The following is a 20,041-nucleotide window of genomic DNA, read 5'->3' as shown; positions in this document are numbered from 1 at the left end:
TCCCACAGGGGCGATTTCTGCCCCCAGCGGACATTTGGCAATGTGTGAAAACATTTTTGGTTGTCACAATTGGTGTGGGGGGGGGGGTTGGAGGGGGAAATGCTGCTGGAACCCAGTGAGTAGAGGCCAGAGATGCCTGCTGAGCCCCCTGCAAAGCACAGGACAGCCCCCACAACACCTGCACAATAACGAGTCACCAGGCCCAAAATATCAGTAGTGCCGGAGCAGAAAAATTCCATTCATTAAAAGTCCCTCCCTCACTCAGCATTTATGCTGCCCTTCCAACTTTCAAAACTGAGTTAACTCTGATTACCTAGAAGACTCCTCTCAATAATCAACCAAAAGCATGTTGACGTGCTGATAACTATTCACCCTTGAACGCCAGAATCATTCATAGCCCAGGTACTTAGCTCTAGAAATACACCTGTCCTCTCTCAGATGCAAAAGTTGGTTAAATCTAGTTAATGTATCCATCGGGACATGGTATATAATGAAAGTTAGGGGTAAAAAAAGAGTATGTGTACGAGCTTCCTAGGGCCGCTACAACAAATTACCACAAACTGGGGGAGGGAGGAGTGCTTAAAACAGTTTATTCTCTCAGAGCTTTGGAGGCCAGAAGTATGAAATCAAGGGGTCAGCAGGGCTGTGCTCCCTCTGCCATCTCCGGGGGACAATCCTCCCTGTTTTTTCTGGTTTCTGGTGGCTCCAGGTATTCTTTGGCTTGTGGCCCCATCATTCCAGTCTCTGCCTCTGTTGTCACATGGCCTTCTGTCCTGTGTCTTCTCGTTTGTGTCTTATAAGAAACTTGTCACTGGATGTAGGGACCACCTGGGCAATCAATTAATTATATCTGCAAGGGCCATTTTCCTAAATAAGGTCACATTCACAGCTTCCAGGTAGATAGATCTTTTGAGGATCTATCTCCCAAGATATCAACCCAAGACAGGGTGTGTGTATTTACACAAAATTACAGTGACAAGGCTGTGCTCACAATAAGCAAAACGTTTTCTCAAAGTGTAAAACAAGGTTTAGCATATTTTTACTTGGATCAATAGTCTCCCTACAACTTCTGTCTTTTGAATTTAAAACTCCATCATCTCGGTCTATAAACTACATCAATTGTTTACAATAAAGACCAGGTATCAGAAAACCTGGTGGCTGGAGAGAACCTCAGAGAGAAAGTAGCAGGCTTACTTCTGGATACGTAGGATGTAGGACACAAAGCAGAAGAGGTGCAGCTTTAGAAGGTACACACTTCCACAATCCTTCTAAGTAGCTCTCCAGTGATTCATGGTTTCATCGGGAAAAGGCAAAAACAGAAGATCATGGAACGCAAAGGAACCTCTAAGAGAAAAAAGAAAGACCTTGAAAGACATTTTGTTAAAATCTCTTTATTTTAGACATTAGGAAACTAAGATCCCAAAGACTTTCATCTTTGGTTGCTTGCTCTCCCATGTCTTAACTGACGCAAGATTAGAAACTCAATTAGAAGCTCATCATTCTTGACCAATGTTCATTCTCTACATGATATCTAACCTACTCTCTTCCTACTATAAAGTAAACCCATTCTTCTGATCTTCTTTTAGTTGAAAGAGAGAGGAGGCCCCCATCCATAAGATGTATTCTCTTCTTACACTCTGTATAGTCAGGTCAGGCTACCATAACAAAATACCCTAGACCATATGTCTTAAACAACAGAAATCTATTTTCTTGCAGTTCTGGAAGGTGGAGGTGTGAGATCAGGATATCATCATGGTTGGGTTTTTGTGAGAGTGCTCTTCCTGGCTCACAGGTGACCGCCAACTCACTGGGACCTCACATGCCTTTCCTTCATGTTTGTGCAGAGAGAGAGAGAGAGAGAGAGAGAGAGAGAGAGATAAGGCCACTAATCCTATCAAATTAGGACCCCACCTTATCAACTCATTTGCCCTTAATTACTTCCAAATACAATCACATTGGGGGTTAGGTCCTCAATGTATGAATTTTGAGAGGACGATTCAGTCCATAGCACAGATCCTATCACCTTATGTCAATAAAAAGTATTATACTTGCAAAAAAAATTTTTCTATAACTTTGTGATTTGCTCCATTTAACAAATTGAGAAACTGAGGCTCAGAGAAGTCAATCGGTTGGCCCAAGTTCATACAGTGAATAAGATGCAATCCAGAACACAGCACATCTTTTATCTGGATTCTGGAGCTCTTTCCCAGTGTTCGGGATGACCTTGTGTACTGGTCACCTGTTAGTAGTTGTCCTTATAAAGCATCTACAAGCACTGTGAAAACAAATGGCTTCTAACAAGGCCCTTGGAGAGACCTATGGAAATCTAACATTGTAATTCTTGTACATGACCATCTGACACATTAGTGACTTAAACCCCGTAGAATGGAAACAGTTTAATATGTCATCTGTTCTCATGCGCACCAGGACTATGGCTCGAGAGAGGATTCAGCTGTTCCCACAGTAAGCCAACAACTCCTACAAAAAAAATTAAAAAAAAAATAGTAAAGGCATAAATGATTATTCACGGTGACAAAAGCACAAGTATTTCGAACAAGAAAACATTATGTTAAAGAATGTAAGAGGGGAAAAAACCACCCTGACACAGATTCATTCACTGAGTTTTTCAATGTAACTTCTAAGATGAAACACACAAGAAACGTTTTATGCCACTATATAGTATGAAGGTTTTACCAAATATAAACAGCAAAAATACCATCTGTTGATAGTGATACGTATTTCTAGATGATTCGGGGTATAAACATAGAAACGTAACATGTAAGATATTTTCAGGTAAAGTTAAAAAAAGCTTTTCCCACTTATGTTTGCTAGTAAAAATTATTAATTTTTATAGGTATGATGACACCGTTGTTACAGAAGAATTACTGTAGAGATTCAAATGGAAGTAAATATTGAGAAATGGAATGGGATAGGTTTTAGGTCTGTAATGAACTTTCAAATTAAAAAATGAAGCAAATAATGTATTAAATCTCATTTATGTATATGGTAGCTCATTACACTATTCTTTGAACTTTTATCTCTGATTTTATGTTTTGAGAGATTGTCTAAAAATTTACAGTAAGAACAAAAAGAATGAAGTTACCAAAATCTTAGAAGCAAAATATAAATAGTGTATTATTTAATAGAATATGACTACTCGGTATTGTATGAATGGCTCACATAAGAGGAACCCAAGAGAAAAGATGCATACACACACACACACACACACACACACACACACACACACACACACACCTGTTCAGAGAAACATACACATTTTTCCAATGTCTGTTACTAGGAGGACACATTGATCGGTAGATTTGAAGCAACCATAACTATTTTTAGAATTAAAGAAAATAATAATTTCATTTTGAGTAGGCTAGGCCTGTTTGAATTTTTTGACATACAAAAAAAAAAACTGTACACAATTAATGTATACAACTTGATGATTTGGGAGGTGAGGGTACACCCATGAAACCATGACCATCATCTATTCCATAGGCCTTTCCACCATCTCCCAAACTTTCCTCCCACCCTCTTATTTATTGTTATTTTTTGTGATAAGGACCCAACCTAAGACATACCCTCTTAGTAAACCTTTAAGTACACAATACAATATCATCAACACCAGGCACAATGCTATCCAGTGGACAGTTTGACCTTGATAGCCAGAATTCTTCATTTTCTGATCCGAAACAAATACAAAGACGCACCTTCAGGAGAACTGAATCCACACGCACCTACTATTAAAAGCAGAGTTTGTGTGGAAAGCACTCATGAGCACACACACATTCTCTTTAAGCTTCGATTTGAAAGACTTTTTGAAAGGTTAGAAACCTTCCCCCCTAGGGTATTCAAAAAGCCAGAAGTAGCTTTTTGTCACTTGCTCTGAATTTTTTCCCCCAAGACGAAATACAGGAAGCCAACTCAGAGTAGCTAGTAAATTCAGTCATTTTAAGGGCTCCATACTTCCCCCTCTTCTCTCCCTCTCAGACTCCATTCTTGCCCCTCCCCAGAAGTGCAGCGGCCAGATAGCAGACAGAGAGCACCTTGAGTGCAAGTGGAGCCTCCGGCCTACCTGAGGGGCTTTCATTCAAATAAAGCTTCCCATTTTGCCTCTCTCATGAATGGTGTATGTGTGAGAGCAGGAGGTAAATACGCCAGGAAGACAAATCTGGTCACACGCTCAGAGTCTCCTCACTCCCGTCTTTGGAGAGCACCATCTTGCCCCTGGAAGCCATTAGTCCCCATCACCTCCCAGTTTGCAGCTACCATAGTAAATTCATTATTTTATTTGACAAACAACTCTGCGTTTGACCTCACATGACTAGAGAATGTGGGAACGCGTGGGGTTAGGAAAGATGCTTAGCCAAGTTACAGGAAAGAAGACGAAACCTCACCTCATAGGAGGAAGACAAATGAAGTGTGCATAAGTGCAAAACACATCTGTGAGCCCTCGCACAACTTAGCCCTGGGAGTTTACAGGAGCAAATGCCACACCTCAAATACTGAGTGGCTGGAGACAAAGAAGCAGTGTGATCAGTTGACCGTCTCACAATTTTAGGAAAAGCTGAAATTGTAGATATAATATTTTCCCATTAACAAAGAAATAATTGTTTCTTTAAAAAATATTCACCTCTAACCCCATCCCTGGGAAATGGTATGCTATTAGCACCTTGATCCACAGACTTCCAGATGCTTAGAGAGGGTTTCCCTGCGAAATCTAGCTTAAAAAATGACCCAATCCATCACTATCGGCCCCACTGTGAACACTTTGGTAGCAAAGGTCAGAAAATCCACATCAGACTGGTTGACGCAAGGAGGGATATTAATCCAGAGGCTCAAATGAGGTCTCTCTCAGGTCTGCCGTCCTTCACAATGGCTTCATTTGCAGATGCCCTGTGATGAAAAGAGGGCCCAGCAGTAAAAGGCTATCTTCTCCCAGATTTAAATCCCTGAGGTCATAAACTCCCCTCCCTACCAGTTGCTTTTACAAAAGACCAAGTAATGGCTCCAGTTGCATTGTGTGGTCATCCATGAACCGACTACTTTGGTCAGGGGAACACAATGAACTCAGGAATGCTAAATGCCCGGGAAATAGAGAAATGAGGAAGAATGCCTTTTTTCTGTCTCTACGAGTGACCAATCAAGCAGTGTTGCCTATGCTATAGTGTTGCAGACTATACGAAGACTTCTTTAAATTTCTACTCACAGCCTCCTGAATGTACCAGGCCATACTCACAATGGTCATTTCATCGTCCCAACTAGTGACCAAATTTTGTTACTGACAAGCATCTCGCCTGGTTCCTTCTGCCCTCAGGTCAATGGTTCTCCTGGGTGGCTCCCAAGTCCCTTGGGATATAGACACCTGGCGTCTATATTCCAGCTGACTTTCAAATGAGAGTGTCCCACTCTGTCACCCATCTCTCTCTTTCTCTATCCCTGACTCTGTCTTGCTCTCTGGTTCTCTCTGCTTAAAACATCAAACTCTTCCTCTTTAGCACTGTGCAATGTTGTGTCTGTTCAGAGGGCCTTTTGAAAGACAGCATTTGGTTGACTTTCAGATCATTGTTTTATGTATATTGTGGAAGACAAGACACTAAAGAGAGATTTGGCTCCACCTGGAATATACGTAATTACATAAGAGAGCACAGACGTGATGGGTCAGATGGTACTGGGGGTTGGTGGGTAAGACTGGAACCCCACTCTGTCATGTTGCTGCCTCCTAGGGATGCTAACTCCGTCTTCATGGAGTAAAAGAGGTCTGGGGTAAATTATGAGTGGACCAGTTTCTAAAGCAATGCCTGAAGGCCTACATGTCATAATGGCCACTGTGATGGCAGGACTACCTCTGGTCTATGGAGATAAAGACAGAGTCCTCAAGGAAGACAGGGAAGAACACAGGGTCAGTCTGCTTTGGTCTGAATCCACAACTCTGCGACCGGCTACCTATGTAACCTTGAACACACTTTGAACAAGATAACCTTAAATAAATACAACCTTGACGTCTCTGTGCTTCATTTTTCTTGTATATAAAAAAGGAGATATATTAAGAGGTGCCTGGGTAGTGGAGTCGGGTTAAGTGTCTGACTTCAGCTCAGCTCATGATCTCACAGTTTGTGAGTTGAGTTCAAGGCCCACACTGGGCTCTGTGCCGATGGTGCAGAGCCTGCTTGGGATTATGTCTTTCCCTCTTTCTGCCCCTCCCCAGCTTGTTCGTTCTCTCTCTCTCTCTCTCTCTCTCTCTCTCAAAATAAATAAATAAACTTAAAAGGAGAGAGAGATTAAAACTACCTACCTCCAAGTGCCTGGATGGCTCAGTCAGTTAAGCATCCAGCTCTTGACTTCTGCTCAGGTCATGATCTCACAGGTTTGTGAGACTGAGCCCTGCATGGGACTCCATGCTGAGAATGAAGAACCTACTTGGGATTCTCTCTGAGAATCCCTTCACCTGCATGCTCGTTCTCTCTCTCTCCTTCTCAAAACAAACAAACAAACAAACAAACTTAAAAAACCTCTACCTACCTCATAGGATAATTCTGAGGATTAACTAGAACAACACACATGAAGGGCTTGCCACAATGTCTGGTACATAAGACCTCCATCAATGTTAACTGATGTAAATAGTATCACTACCATTCCCACTACTAGAAACTACATGGTGATTTAGGAACACGGATTTTGGAGCCAGACTACATGAGTTCAAACTCAATTCCATATCTTACTGTGTTATCTTGGGCAAGTTACTTAGACTCCACAAGATTTAGTTTACTTACCCATAGAATAAGAACCATAGCATACCTGCCTAACGGGCAGAAATAAGGATTCAGTTAAATAAATAGATCACTTGGCTCTCAGACGTTGTCTATCATTTTACGAATACAGTGTGACATTTGAAGTTTTCTGATAAGCCCTCTCCACCTCAGTACCTCCACAAAGAAACAAATATCCACAATTGCCATTTCTGTCCCAGGTACTTGGAATCTTAGAGTTGGAAAAGTACTCCTTCAGTTTAAAGGCCGTATTTGCCAGTAAATGTAAATGCCCTGAGGTGGCTGGGGAGGAGGTGTATCCAGCCAATAGCTCAGCATTTTTGGGAGTTTAGCAAATGCTTCCCAAAGTGACAATTTTAGAAAGAATGAGTGAGTAAGAACACTGGACAGAGGAGCCGTGAGTGATGTTAACGACACCTAGGGGAGCCCGGGAGTGGGAGAATGGCCCCAGAAGTGTAGACGAGTGCTCTCAAAAATGTTATTGACCTTCTCAATTTGGTCAAGGATTCATGTTAGACAGTCCCATTAGGCTCAGGGCCCAGCACGGGCTACAGAGCCCGGATTATTCTCTAGGTTCTGAGCCACAGCACCTCTACAAAAGACCAAGCCAACATCGAGATTCGCAAATGCTTTCTCTAGATTTTGGAAAAAGTGGAGCTTTTCTGAAGAAATGTCGAAGCTCCGTGGAGTGGCTGCTTGTAATCACTCGCCACAGCCCCAGCCTTCTAGTCTTTTCCAAACAGTATTTTGACGATGATACAATTCTCCTCTTCAGATGTGGAGAAACTGGAGAACTGAATCATTTCATAAGACCACAAAGCACAGAGGAGGCAAGGACTGTCTCAGAAGAATGAGATGAGCCTAACTCAAAGAAATCCTCACTTTATTAGCCAAGTTTTCCCATGTGGAGAGCGCTCCCGAAGGAAACTTGGGGCACTCTCATCCTTCCTGCAGCATGTTTTAAAACTCAACCAGACTCAGCGATAGGGACCACAGGAGACAATTCTGCCCTCGCCAGATGAAAGGGTATGGTCCAGCTCTCCTTTCTGTAGTGAATGATCCCAGTTACCTGGGTTGCCAGGCCGGGAGTGGAGGCAGAGAGAGCTGGTTGTTCACATCAGCTTTCGCTTGGAACGGGAGCAAGTCCGATCAGTTCTTCGGCTCGGCCCGCCTTTCAAGTCTCTGGAAACATCTCCAGGGAGAAAATAACACTAAGAAACACAGAAATCTTCTCTCTTCCCCGCAGGCCTTTGTCACCGTGCCAGTTCCTAAGCGCGCACACTTTTGGCAGACCGAATCACTCTGATACACTTTTCCCAGGGTTCAAAAAGAAAAGATGAACAAAGAACTTGCGGCTTCCAGGGGGAGCAAAGGTAGCCAGGAGTCTGTGAGGTAGCTCATCTTCTTTCTGGCAAAGGGGGGAGGGAGTGGCAGTGAAAAGAAATCACCTTGTCAGTGGTTTCGGAGACCACAGGTTTGGTGCCCGAGGGCATTTCTGGGCTGGCTCACCCGGGTGGCTGCAATTTTCCACGGGTAAAGCAGAGGGCGGCTTGTGTCAGCAAAGGGTGACACTCCAAGGCTGTGTTGTGGTTGGCGCTTTTTTTTTAAGGCAAGGGAAAGTATTACTCCTTTAAAACTGGTTCTCAAAAGGTACACCGACTTCCTCGAGCAATATTTCTCAATGAATTCAGCCACACAGGAAAGTCAAAAATAGTTGATATTTTCTTTAGATTTTGAAAACAAACAGGATGTGTCTCTTTTCTTCTTGTCTTGGCCCCAACAACGTTAGCAGTTGGTTCAGTTCTTCTAGTGTAAGAATTTCTATAACCACGTTAAGATTCAAAGTGTTAAGTTACAAATGGCATGGAGATGAGAACGAGTGGAAATTTTCGCCGTATTTTTATTATGTGCTTTCACTTTCTATAGCTATCAGATACATTTCCTTAGCAGTCGGCCTCGTATCACCCCCACTGAATAAGACAGACTTTAAACAAACATAGTGACTATGTTTAGATAGTGTACTTCTCTGGATATTCGCCAAGAATTTGAGATGTGAGAAATAAAAATTCATCCTCAGCTTTTAATGGAATTGGACTAGAGCCAAGAAAATGTAGCACAAATCAAGTGTCTTCTCCAATGACGTGGTGCCAGTGACATCATAATTGGAGCTGAGATTATGAAACCTCACAGGACTTCAGCTGTTATACTCTCTAATTCCTTGGTCCATAGAATTACTCTCTTCCCACTCTCTGCCAATTTATGAAGAATCAGGACATTGCCTGGCCCGGTGGGAGTGAGGTAAAATATCTCTCTCTAGATGAAGAGTACAAGAAATTGAGGCTTAATTTCCCTGATGTAGTCTCTGGTTGCAAGGTGAGCCCGGTGGAAGAGGGATGCAAACAGTCCCAGCCTGACCCTGCTTGGCTGCATCTTGAAAATGTCCGTTGTCACCCACGCGGGGTCCAGCTCTGCAATGTTATATGGTTTTCTGTGGGTTCTTTTTTCCTATTGACCCAGAATGATGAACTTCTAAAAATTGACACTAGCCAAATACCTATGAGACTGATTCAAAACACCAATATATTCATTCCCAGTGAATGAATGTAACTCCCTAAGGCTCGAGGTGGTTCCTGAGTATGCTCAGATCATTCTTCCCTCTGGAGGAAAAGTTACAAGAGAATCTCACTTACATTTAGAAGATGGTTTAGTGAGTGCAGTGTTAATATGATGCTAATGGATACCATCAAGGGCTGATAACCTTGCCACCCGACTTCATCTCCAGAAAGATTTCTCAAAAACGACAGGAGGGACAGTATTTTGGTCAATGTTGGAACTCTAATAAATTAGCCTCTCAATCTTTTTTTTTTTTTAATTCAGGTAAATTTCCATCATCCCTAAATGATAGAGCAATATTCAGATTACAGCGGCAGCATCTGGCAATGACAACACCCTGATGGCTTTGGCAGGATCAGGAAGAAGGGTGAGAGCCCTTGACTGAGTTTGTGACACATCCTGTATCTCCTGTATGGCAATTTGCAAACGCACTAACTTTATTGGCAACACGCAATTAGACTCCGCCCAGGGGGCTTACGTTTGCACATGAGCAGACATCACGCTGACCCATCATGTTTTCTCTTCTTACACTTGCCTTAAGAAGTGACATTTTGGGGCGCCTGGGTGGCGCAGTCGGTTAAGCGTCCGACTTCAGCCAGGTCACGATCTCACGGTCCGTGAGTTCGAGCCCCGCGTCGGGCTCTGGGCTGATGGCTCAGAGCCTGGAGCCTGTTTCCGATTCTGTGTCTCCCTCTCTCTCTGCCCCTCCCCGTTCATGCTCTGTCTCTCTCTGTCCCAAAAATAAATAAACGTTGAAAAAAAAATTAAAAAAAAAAAGAAGTGACATTTTGTGACTTTGCTTCCAAATTTGGGACTGCGTTCTGCTGTGCCTGACTGCTGCGCGCCCTGCTTCCATGATACCAGCCAAGTGGCAAGGGTAGGATACCCGGCGGCCACAAATGCTTTTTGTGCTCACAGAACGTCTTTCCCATCAAAACAATTTTTGTTCAATAATAAAAGGAAAGAGGGGTTAGGGAACCTTCCATGTGTATCAAAGTAAAAGAGGTGCTCTAGCCCAGTATCTATCCAAGGGACGGCACAAAAGGGGACACACCATTAGCCACCGTATTCAAAATTATAAGTAAGAGTCACATTTAAGGAATAATTCTTTCAAGTCATGTGCATAATAATGGAAACTCTCTCAATTCCTTCGCCTTCTTTGTCAGGGTCTAAAAGATACTAGAATACGTGAACAAAGGAGGAATTAATTTTTTTTCTCCCTGAATGAATAAATTTGTTCATGGGTAATTGTTTCTTTCTACTCAATAATAATGATAGCAACGACTCCTATTTATTGAGCACTTAGTATTTTGCCCAAGATATTAGACCAAGAACTAAAAGAAGTCTTCTCAACTGTTTCATGAGTTAAGTACTATTATTAATTCTAACAGGCATCAGGGTGAGAAAATTGGACAAGTTGCTTTATTCCCGTATGTCTCAGGTTCATAAAGCTTGGAAGTGGCAGGGTACTGCTTAAGCCCAGGGAATTTGACCATAAAGCCTGCCTTCTTAACTACTAAGCAATGTGCCTTCTTAACATTTCAAACTATAAATTCTTGTGTAATTTGGCCTAACCCATTATATCCATTAGTATTGACTCTATAAACTTGATTACTATGCAGAAGCCGTTTCTTGTGCCTTTTTCCTTCATGAGAAATAAGGCACATGTAAAATTAGAACAACCTCCTGTTCTGTTTCTCAGTGAATGACTTTATTATCATCTCAGCCAATATTGAAATCCACATTTCAAAAAAAATCCCCACCACCCACATTACCTTCATTGTTAATATTTATAACATGTGGGGAAAGGGTTTAGAACTCAACTTCATTGTTCCAACAAAAATTCAAAATCTTCCAAATTGGCTAGGGGGTCCTACATCTAAAAGGTCGACTCCTCAAATGTGGGCCTTTTGCCAACGTGCCTGACAAAGTGAGTCTCAAAATCTGAGAGTTATCAGAGCATCGTTGGCAGGTTAAAGAGAGTTCCAAGTGTCAAATGGACTCCTAGGAAGGTATCTCCAAAAAATATAATTCTTTCACGTTTGTATATAAGAATTTAACCAGATGTTCATTATGAGGAGAAACAGCCAAGTTAACTAGGCTAGGATCTATTTATACTCTACTATGAAAATTACCAAGTTTAACATAACTCAGAGGAACTCAATTTACTCTCAGAAATATTTAGCAATAATTTTCCAACATTAGCATTTAACTTGCTGAACGTGGACCCCAAAACTTTATTTTTTGGTTAAAAAAGTGTGACCGCAAGTTCTTTCTGACTTCTTAACTTCTCTAAGATGTTTCATGACGCTGAAAATGCATCAATGTCACAGGGGATTAATCATTGTCCAATCATCACGTTACTGTAGGAAGTATCCTAGTCAGTCAGTAGAATCCTTTTCTGATCTGGTTTCTCTTAGTATCTCAAAGGAGAACATCAAAAGAGGGTTCTGTTTCAGGCATAAAAGTCCCCCCTTTCTTCTCCATTAATCTCTCAATGCCTAGATGCCCAGGAAACATGGCCTTTCTCCTTTCCTCCAATTTTCCAAAACCACACGCAAGAGAATCAAGCTGGTCTGCGACATAATCTCAGAAGACAATTCCACCTCGATACCCTTTGCTCAGTGTTCATTCCCTCCTGTTCTCCCATTTTCCTATCGCACTGAATTTGTACTTATCCTCTATCTTCAATGAATGATCCTATGCTTCAAATATCTTCCATCCATTTCAACTTCAGTCCTGGCGGGAGACACAGTCCCTTTAGAACAGCCAAAAAGCCCGTAAAACCCCTTCCCAGAAATAATCCCCAGCTTTTGGTTGAATAAGGGGGATACCAAACATTTACTTAATTTCTACCTTAAAGATTCAAATCTGTTCTCCTCTGGGTTTCCACTCGTTGTTTCTTAAATATTTCCTATTTGTGAGGCTGTGATGTTGTTACGTTATTATTGGAGTCCAAAGAAGAAAACCTTTCTTCTACTTGTACTATTGAAAATAAAAAGCAAGTCAAATACTTCAGCTCACCCAAATAAAGTACGAATCCCTGCTGAGGAAAACCTGATTGAGAAGCATCCTTTTCCTATTACAGCAATTTGTCTTGTCAGTCTCTCTTAGGCTATACCAATACAGCATTCTTAATTCAGAATATATGAATCCTCCCCACCAAAAAGTAATGAAAAATCTAAGCGGAATGACTCAACTCCTTATTTTAATTGAACAAACAATTATTGAGTATAAGGATATGGGCACTTACATCACCAATTACAATAATGAACTGCTTCCTGAAATCCCCATGGGACTTTACAAACCCAAAGCATCAGCCAGAGTGGCACCAGTGGCCACATTACTGATGGAGATGGCACCTTGATACAGATCCCAGGGCCTTCACCTTGTGCATCGGCGGGCCCGTGGTCATCTTCAGTCATCACGGCCATCAACGGCAATGCTGCTTTCAGAGACACTGGGGCCAGGCTGCTACCCAGTGTCATCAGAGAAAAGGGATGTCACCTGAGAGCAGACATGTCATCAGAGTAAGAATAAAAACCCAGCCCGTGCCACAAAGTGGCCAACCAAGCTGGTTCACAGATCAGATGCTGCAGGCATCCCTTAGAGAAATCTTATGAGAAGAATATGAGAGGAGTGGAACCACCACAAGGTAGTGAAGGCATAGCCAGAAGTACTAAGTTGAAACCGCAATTGTGATCAAATTTTTTACCTTCAGACTGGGAAATACACCAACCCTTTGTTCAGTCGTCTACTGCTGCAGAACAGTCTGCCCCATCCTTAATGGCGTAAAACACCAACTGCTTCGTCAGTTCTTGTGATTCTGTGGGTTGACCAGGCTCACCTGTGTGGTACTTCTGCTCCCTGTGACGTGGGCTGGGCTGCAATTGCCTGGGGCTCAGCTGGGTTGGCACGCCCAAGATGCTTCGCTCTCATGGCTGACAGTTGACATCGGTTCTCAGCCAGGAGCTTGGCTAAGAATGTTGAATAAAATGCTGTGAATGGAGCCTCTCCATGTGATTTGGGCCTCTTGTCGGTGTGGCAGTTGGGTTTGAAGAGGGACAAACCCAGAGTTAGTGATGCAAGAGAGGAGGAGCCTAAGGAGCCAATCCTTCCAAAGGCGGAGACTAAGAACTGACCCTGAATCATTTCTGACATATCCTGTTGATGAAAGCAGTCAGAGGTTCAGCCTGGCCCCGGGGGATAGGAAAGTAGGCACCCCCTTTTCATTTGTGGCCATGTTTCCTCAGCATAAGCTCTGTCCCTTGATTTCAAGTGAGGGTAGTGCAGCCAACAGAGATCTGGGTTGTCACCACAAACACCAGGGATGGTGGTGGAGCAAGAGAATCAACCAGAAACATCCTGGCTGTGGCTGCTCCCAGGCTTCCTTTACATGCCTTTTCAGAGTTGGTCTGCCCGGCCTCATTTATACTATCTTCTCCATTTCTTTATATTACACTGCTGAATGGGAAACACTTCTGTCTGGTCAGGAAACCACAAATCATTTTTATCTGTTTCACTTTGCACTTGATGTTTTACACTCCCCAATGGCAAGGCCAGAGGAACCAGGGCATGTGCAAACCTCAGAAGAGTCATTGACTTCACATCAGATTCACCTGGGGAAGGGTTGTTTTTTGTTTTGTTTTGTTTTGTTTTTTTAATCCCAGACTATCCGCCAGATCTGGTGAATCAGCGTCCCTGAGGACGGACAGACACACACACACACACACACACAGAAAAGCTCTCCAAGTGATTCAGATAGTCACCATTCGGGGGGGAACCACTCTTAAAATGGTCCTTGTTTAAAAGTTAATTTAGGGGGTGCCTGGGTGGCTCGGTCGGTTAAGCATCCGACTTCGGCTCAGGTCATGATCTCGCGGTCCGTGAGTTCGAGCCCCGCGTCGGGCTCTGTGCTGACCACTCAGAGCCTGGAGCCTGTTTCAGATTCTGTGTCTCCCTCTCTCTCTGCCCTTCCCCTGTTCATGCTCTGTCTCTCTCTGTCTCAAAAATAAATAAACGTTAAAATTTAAAAAAAAAGTTAATTTAGTATTTTTAAATTCTTTGGGGAAAGGCTCCTCCGTGGAAAACTAATACATATGCAATTTTCCTTATAACAGATCCATTCATCCAATTTGCTTGGTCCTACCCATGCCCTTGTGATTAAAACTGACTACAACCCATTCAAAATGTTTTATCTTTGCCACAACCTACCTTAAGTGTCACTGGACTGATGGTGATGGAAAACCAAAGCAGAGACAAAGCTGCCGTGTGCAGCTGCAATGGAACTGCAGACTCCCGGGTGTGGTGGCGGGGACGCTCCGGAGAGCCGCGGGCTGGTCTGAGCAGTCGCTTGGGACATGATTGCCACGCACTGGGGTCTGTGTCCAAGCATGCAAATTCTGGTAATGGCATCCCTTGGTGCAACCTGTGGAATCCCCACTCACGTGGCCACGGAACCTAGCCCAGCACCTTCAGAACGCCGAAGCAGCCAGGAAGTGGGCACCTGGCCAGCACTGTGTTTGCCAGAAGAAAGGAGGCAGAGGCCCGGAAGAGAAGGACAGATCTTCCTTCCCGATAAAGAGTGTCTGTCATACCTGGTCGACTGCCTGGCATAAGGAACGTTGAGTCGTCCCCAGAATCATGACTCCTAAGGGCTAATGTGACCATTACCTTTCTGGGCCTCAGCTGGCCCAGAAGCAAAATAATACCGAAAGCCTCGATTCCCCCTGGGGACGCTGTGACGCAACTGGTGATAACAATGCCTATGAACTCCCGTGAGGAGCGTTGCTCAGAGAGCCATATAAAGACGAAGTGTATCATTAAGACCCTTGCAGAGCAGGCCAACTGATGAGTCTCAAAGCCTTGCTCCAACTCATTGAGAGGATGTCAAGGAACAACACCTACGCAGCCTCTCTAACTATACACGCCAAATCTAAAGAGCAAGCTCACTCTACATGCTGACAAATCGGTTAAAACAAAACAAACTCAATCATTTCTGATGATCGGACACTGCACTTACTGGGCAGTGTCTATTTTCTGTGGCAGAAAGGCAGTAGCCAGCAAGGTTTCTTCCCCGGGCTGACAGCCGTTTCTATAAAGCCATGTGTTTTTTCAGAGCAGCCTATAGTGACATAGCAACCCAGACATATGGTGTCATTATTCAGCCGACACAAATTTGACACTTAAGTGAATTTATTATATTTTGCTTTGCTCCTGGTGCCTGAAAGGCTTTGCCACTGTCTCTTCATAGAGCTTGTCACAGATGTTGATGTATTTTCCTCCTCCATGGCCAGGTTTTACTGTGGAAACTGATACAACTTCACGATAGAATTTCTAGATGAATTATTCACGCATTGCATGCTTTCTGCACACAGGGGCTTGGAAGAAATCCATACTATTCAATAAATGGTCTTTCTAGTCCTCTTTAACAGGGCATTCTCCTCTGGTTTAAACTGTTTCTATTACCGCCTTTGTAATCATAATGTTTTGGATAAAGTATTCCAGAGTTGATAGTTTTGTTAAAGCATTCACAATATTTCACATTAACGTGCAACAAAATTGCCCAGGCACTGAGATGAAACAGATCCATTCTAGCAACAATAATGCATCGGGGCCAAATTCTCATCAGTTTAACTTTTATTCACACACACACACACACACACACACACACACACAACTGAAACTCTTTAGTCAACGCTACTTCCAATGATTTATAGAACAATTCTTGAAATATCTCAATATTTGTTATTTTAGACAGAATAGGCCTCTTCTAATGTTAATACCATCTGTAGAGATGAGTTTTTAATTGAAAAGAATTTTCAACTTGATGGAAAAGAGTCAGATGAACTCATCACTGGCCTCTGAGAAAAGATTAATGGAACAAAAACATATCAAGCTTCTTTAATACCTGGAGAAGCCATAAGGATACCTCGAGTGACATTATGGGCCATGGTATATGGGAGTGAATAACCTTAACATGACACAGTAAGCCTGTGGAAGAATTAAGAGCTATAATTACAGTTTTTAAAGTATAGTGACCTGTTGACCTTTAAGATTTAAGACTTTGCCGCAGGGTCATTTCTTGACCTAGTTTTTGTTTTGTTTTATTTTGTTTCATTGGGGTTTTTTTTGTTGTTGTTCCCCACCGAAATAATTTTTCATTTCTATTCTGTAAAATTCCAAGCGGTTGAAAAGTTCAGGTCTTCCTTATCTTTGTTTTATTTTTAACTTAGTTAAATGCTTGGGAAGTATATATTTTTAAATAAGAAATCTCTGCGTTTAGGATTTGCTTTCTACTCAAAGAGCACTAACATCCTGATTTTTTTCCTAGAACAGATGGCAAAGGAATTGCACAAAAGCACAAAGGCAGATGAAATTCTAGCTAATGATTATTATTATTTGAACAAATTCAGGCTAAGTGCAGTAGATTTCATTTACTAAGCTTTGAGGTCCATCCATGCATAACTTCCCCCATTTGTTGTCCATGGCAGCACACTTTCCCAGTCTCTCAAAACCTCCACACTAGGGTCATCTTTGGCCACAACTACGTACACCCCCATATCCACCCCCACCCCCAGTTCTAACAGTTCTTTCTTTCTTTGAAATATGTCCTCTGTTCAGATCTTAGTTTTTCTCTATCCTACTCAACCCCCCACTTCCTTATCCAGATATCCATGAAATCTGTCCCATCTTGTCTTCCAGCCTCCAGAAATTTCCCTCCTTCAAGTCTACCCTGTATATTATTACTAAAATGAACTTCCTCACCTATTATTTGAATATATCATTCCTGCCTAAGAACCCGTAATAGTTTCTATTACCTATGGAATGCTTTTTAAAAAATTTAATATATATACTAATGTGCTGGGCTTGTTTTAAGCACTTAAAAATATCCACTCATTTGGGGTGCCTGAGTAGCTCAGTCGGTTAAGTGGCAGACTCCTGATTTCAGCTCGGGTCATGATTTCAGGATTCATGAGATCAAGCCCACATCTGTCTCCGTGCTGACATTGCGCAAGGAGCCTGCTTCTGATTCTCTCTCTCCCTCTCTCTCTGCTCCTCCTCCACTTGCACTTGCTCTCTCTCAAAAATAAATAAATAGGGGCGCCTGGGTGGCTCAGTCGGTTAAGCGTCTGACCTCAGCTCAGGTCATGCTCTCACAGTCTGTGAGTTCAAGCCCTGCGTCGGGCTCTGTGCTGACAGCTCAGAGCCTGGAGCCTGCTTTGGATTCTGTGTCTCCCTCTCTCTCTGCCCCTCCCCTGCTCATGCTCTGTCTCCTTCTGTCTCAAAAATAAATAAAAACATTTTTAAAAAATTAAAAAATAAATAAAAATAAACTTTAAAAGAATTTTTTTAAAAATCATCTCATTTAATCGTCATAACAACCCTTGAGGTAGGAACTATCACTCGCCTCCACCTTTTATAGATGAAGACACTAAGGCACAGAGAGGATAAATAATTTGCCTAAGGTCACACAGCCAGAGAGTGACAGGGTCATGATTGGAATCTAGTCCATACACTTAACCAATATACTAATGCTGCCTCACCCTAGGATAACTAGCACTCACAGAATGTTTTATAAACAGCTTTTATTTCTCATTTCACCCAACTGTTGAGTCAGATGCTGTTTATTCTTAAATCCACCTAATTTTATCTCTTTCTAATAAAAGGACCTGCATTTAAGTGCCCCACTCTCATTCTGGGTACATATTCCCACCCCCTTACACCTTTGCCTGTGAGCATTTTCTTGCCTAGGCTCCTTTGCCATTTTTTATCTCTTTGACATGCAGATGTCAAATAATATAAATTATAGCTATTTATCGTTGTGATAAACTTCTTGCAAGAGGTGGCTCAGTTCTCAACAGAGGCTTCCTGCCCCCACATGAATCTCTTTTCTTCCTTACCCTCTTTCAGTGTGTGCATGCACGCCCAGCTTGGTTATACTTTCTTTCAAGAGATTCCTCAGACTCTGATTGTTCTCTAAAGCCGCTCTCCATTCTCACCAGCAGAATGTGTAGCTGCCTCAACAGTGTTCTCGTGACAATTCAGATGGGTGGCTCATCCATTGACTATCACCCCTCCTGTCGACCTGCCCTACACAAAAGCATCTGATTATGAGCTCTGCAGAGGCATATGCTACAAGACTTCTGCCTGTATCAGAACATAGTAGGGAGTCAATGTGTGTTGTTTAGTACGTTAACATTCAGTACCATTTTGCTTTCTGTTTGTAGTATGAGTATGCATACACACACCTCAGTTTTATTTTCCAACAATATTGTGAATCCAATGAAGACAGATCCTGCGTCTACTTTCCTTGCATTTCTCATCAAATCAAGTACAAGGCATTACCATCAATCCCCACTAAATGCTTGCTGTATGAATGGGTAAGTTATTAAAATTACCCCAGGAAATGAAGATCTTTGGCTTGAATTGCCACGTGTTAAAAATGGCACTACTCAAAAATATATAGTCAACCACACATTAAAAAGTACTAAGAATAACTCAATATTTCTTGTACGGAACAGTTGCATTTTCTTCTGAGAATCCATATGTTAAAGTCTCTCTCTGTATTTCCCACAAGAGCACTTAAATCCAGAACTCACAGTGTACCTGGCTTCAAACCAAGTACATTAGTTATTTTGGAATTGCAGAATTAATAGTCATTCTCCCACTTCCAGATCTACCTCAAATAAAATTGTATTTCATTTGGATTAAGAGTTATAACCCATAAACTCGGCTACAGCAAGCTGCACCAACACAATTCTTTAGCACTTACCCTATTGCTATGCCTCAAAATAATACTAGAAATTATAATTATTGGCTATGATAAATAAAGAATAAAAACCCCTTCGTTTGATGCGTAGAATGTGGATATGGAAGTACATATTTAACTTATACCAAAATTGTATGGTTCTATTGTGGTTTATAGGCCAAAGGTCAGAACTATGTACAAATTCAGGAAACCATTTTGGCAATTCAAAGGTAACACCCAGATACTTGAGAATGTAGTCATGATAATATAGTTACCAAATGTCTCATAACTGTTAAAAACAGAATCAAACAATAGACCCATTTGAGGTTAGGTTTATAAACCAGTAAAGATGCTGTATAGGAAATATCGTCTATCTTAGTGCTTTTGTTTTAAAACGTACTATTAGTTATATATTATTAATGGCTAGACTCCTATCATCTTAGAAATGAAAAAGGAATGGAGGAAATCAACATTTCAAGAACTCGGGAAGCTCAACCTTAAGCAGCGTATCGTAACAATGAATGGAAATCACAGATGCTGAGGATGCTGGACACAAGGGAGAAAGAAAAGAAATGCATTTCAAGCAGTCTTATCACTCAAATTAGGTATAAAAAAAGGCAAACTGTAGCAGTACTTTTACATAACAGCTGTAGATGAGATTCAAATAAATAACACCACATTTATACATCATAGAACTGCTGACTTCTCATTTTTTTCTGTCACTTCCATGCAGACAGAAGTGAGAGCCTCCCAATGCCATCTAGAATGGAAGAAGCCAATGGAGATGGGAATACATAATATCCCAGCAATATGGTCCATACTGAAAGGCTTACTGGAAAAGGACATTTGGTCCAAGTCTTGCAGAACAAGAGGATAACTTCATTTCCTGCACATGAGCGCTTTG

General features: G+C 42.0%; 1 long non-coding RNA gene across 5 annotated transcripts in view; it reads right to left on the bottom strand.

Moving 5' to 3' along the window:
- Positions 1 to 573: 573 nt before the first annotated feature.
- LOC111558555 overlaps positions 574 to 20,041 on the bottom strand; it is a 90,161-nt gene continuing 70,693 nt past the window's right edge. The window contains exons 1-7 of one of the 5 annotated variants that reach the window (XR_006592510.1): positions 6,299 to 6,359; positions 4,676 to 4,899; positions 4,401 to 4,570; positions 3,256 to 3,335; positions 2,425 to 2,478; positions 1,195 to 1,344; positions 574 to 828 (exon numbers count right to left, since the gene is read on the bottom strand). This is a non-coding gene — a long non-coding RNA (uncharacterized LOC111558555). Of the gene's footprint in view, positions 829 to 1,194; positions 1,345 to 2,424; positions 2,479 to 3,255; positions 3,336 to 4,400; positions 4,571 to 4,675; positions 6,133 to 6,298; positions 6,360 to 20,041 lie in introns of those variants that run through there. The other 4 variants (XR_006592508.1, XR_002739559.2, XR_006592507.1 and 1 more) reach the window with 4 other exon arrangements.

This window comes from Felis catus, chromosome F2, assembly GCF_018350175.1.
Source record: "Felis catus isolate Fca126 chromosome F2, F.catus_Fca126_mat1.0, whole genome shotgun sequence".
Lineage (NCBI taxonomy): Eukaryota > Metazoa > Chordata > Mammalia > Carnivora > Felidae > Felis > Felis catus.
Note: the sequence above shows the minus strand (reverse complement) of the source record. Positions and strands in the feature narration are given on the sequence as shown.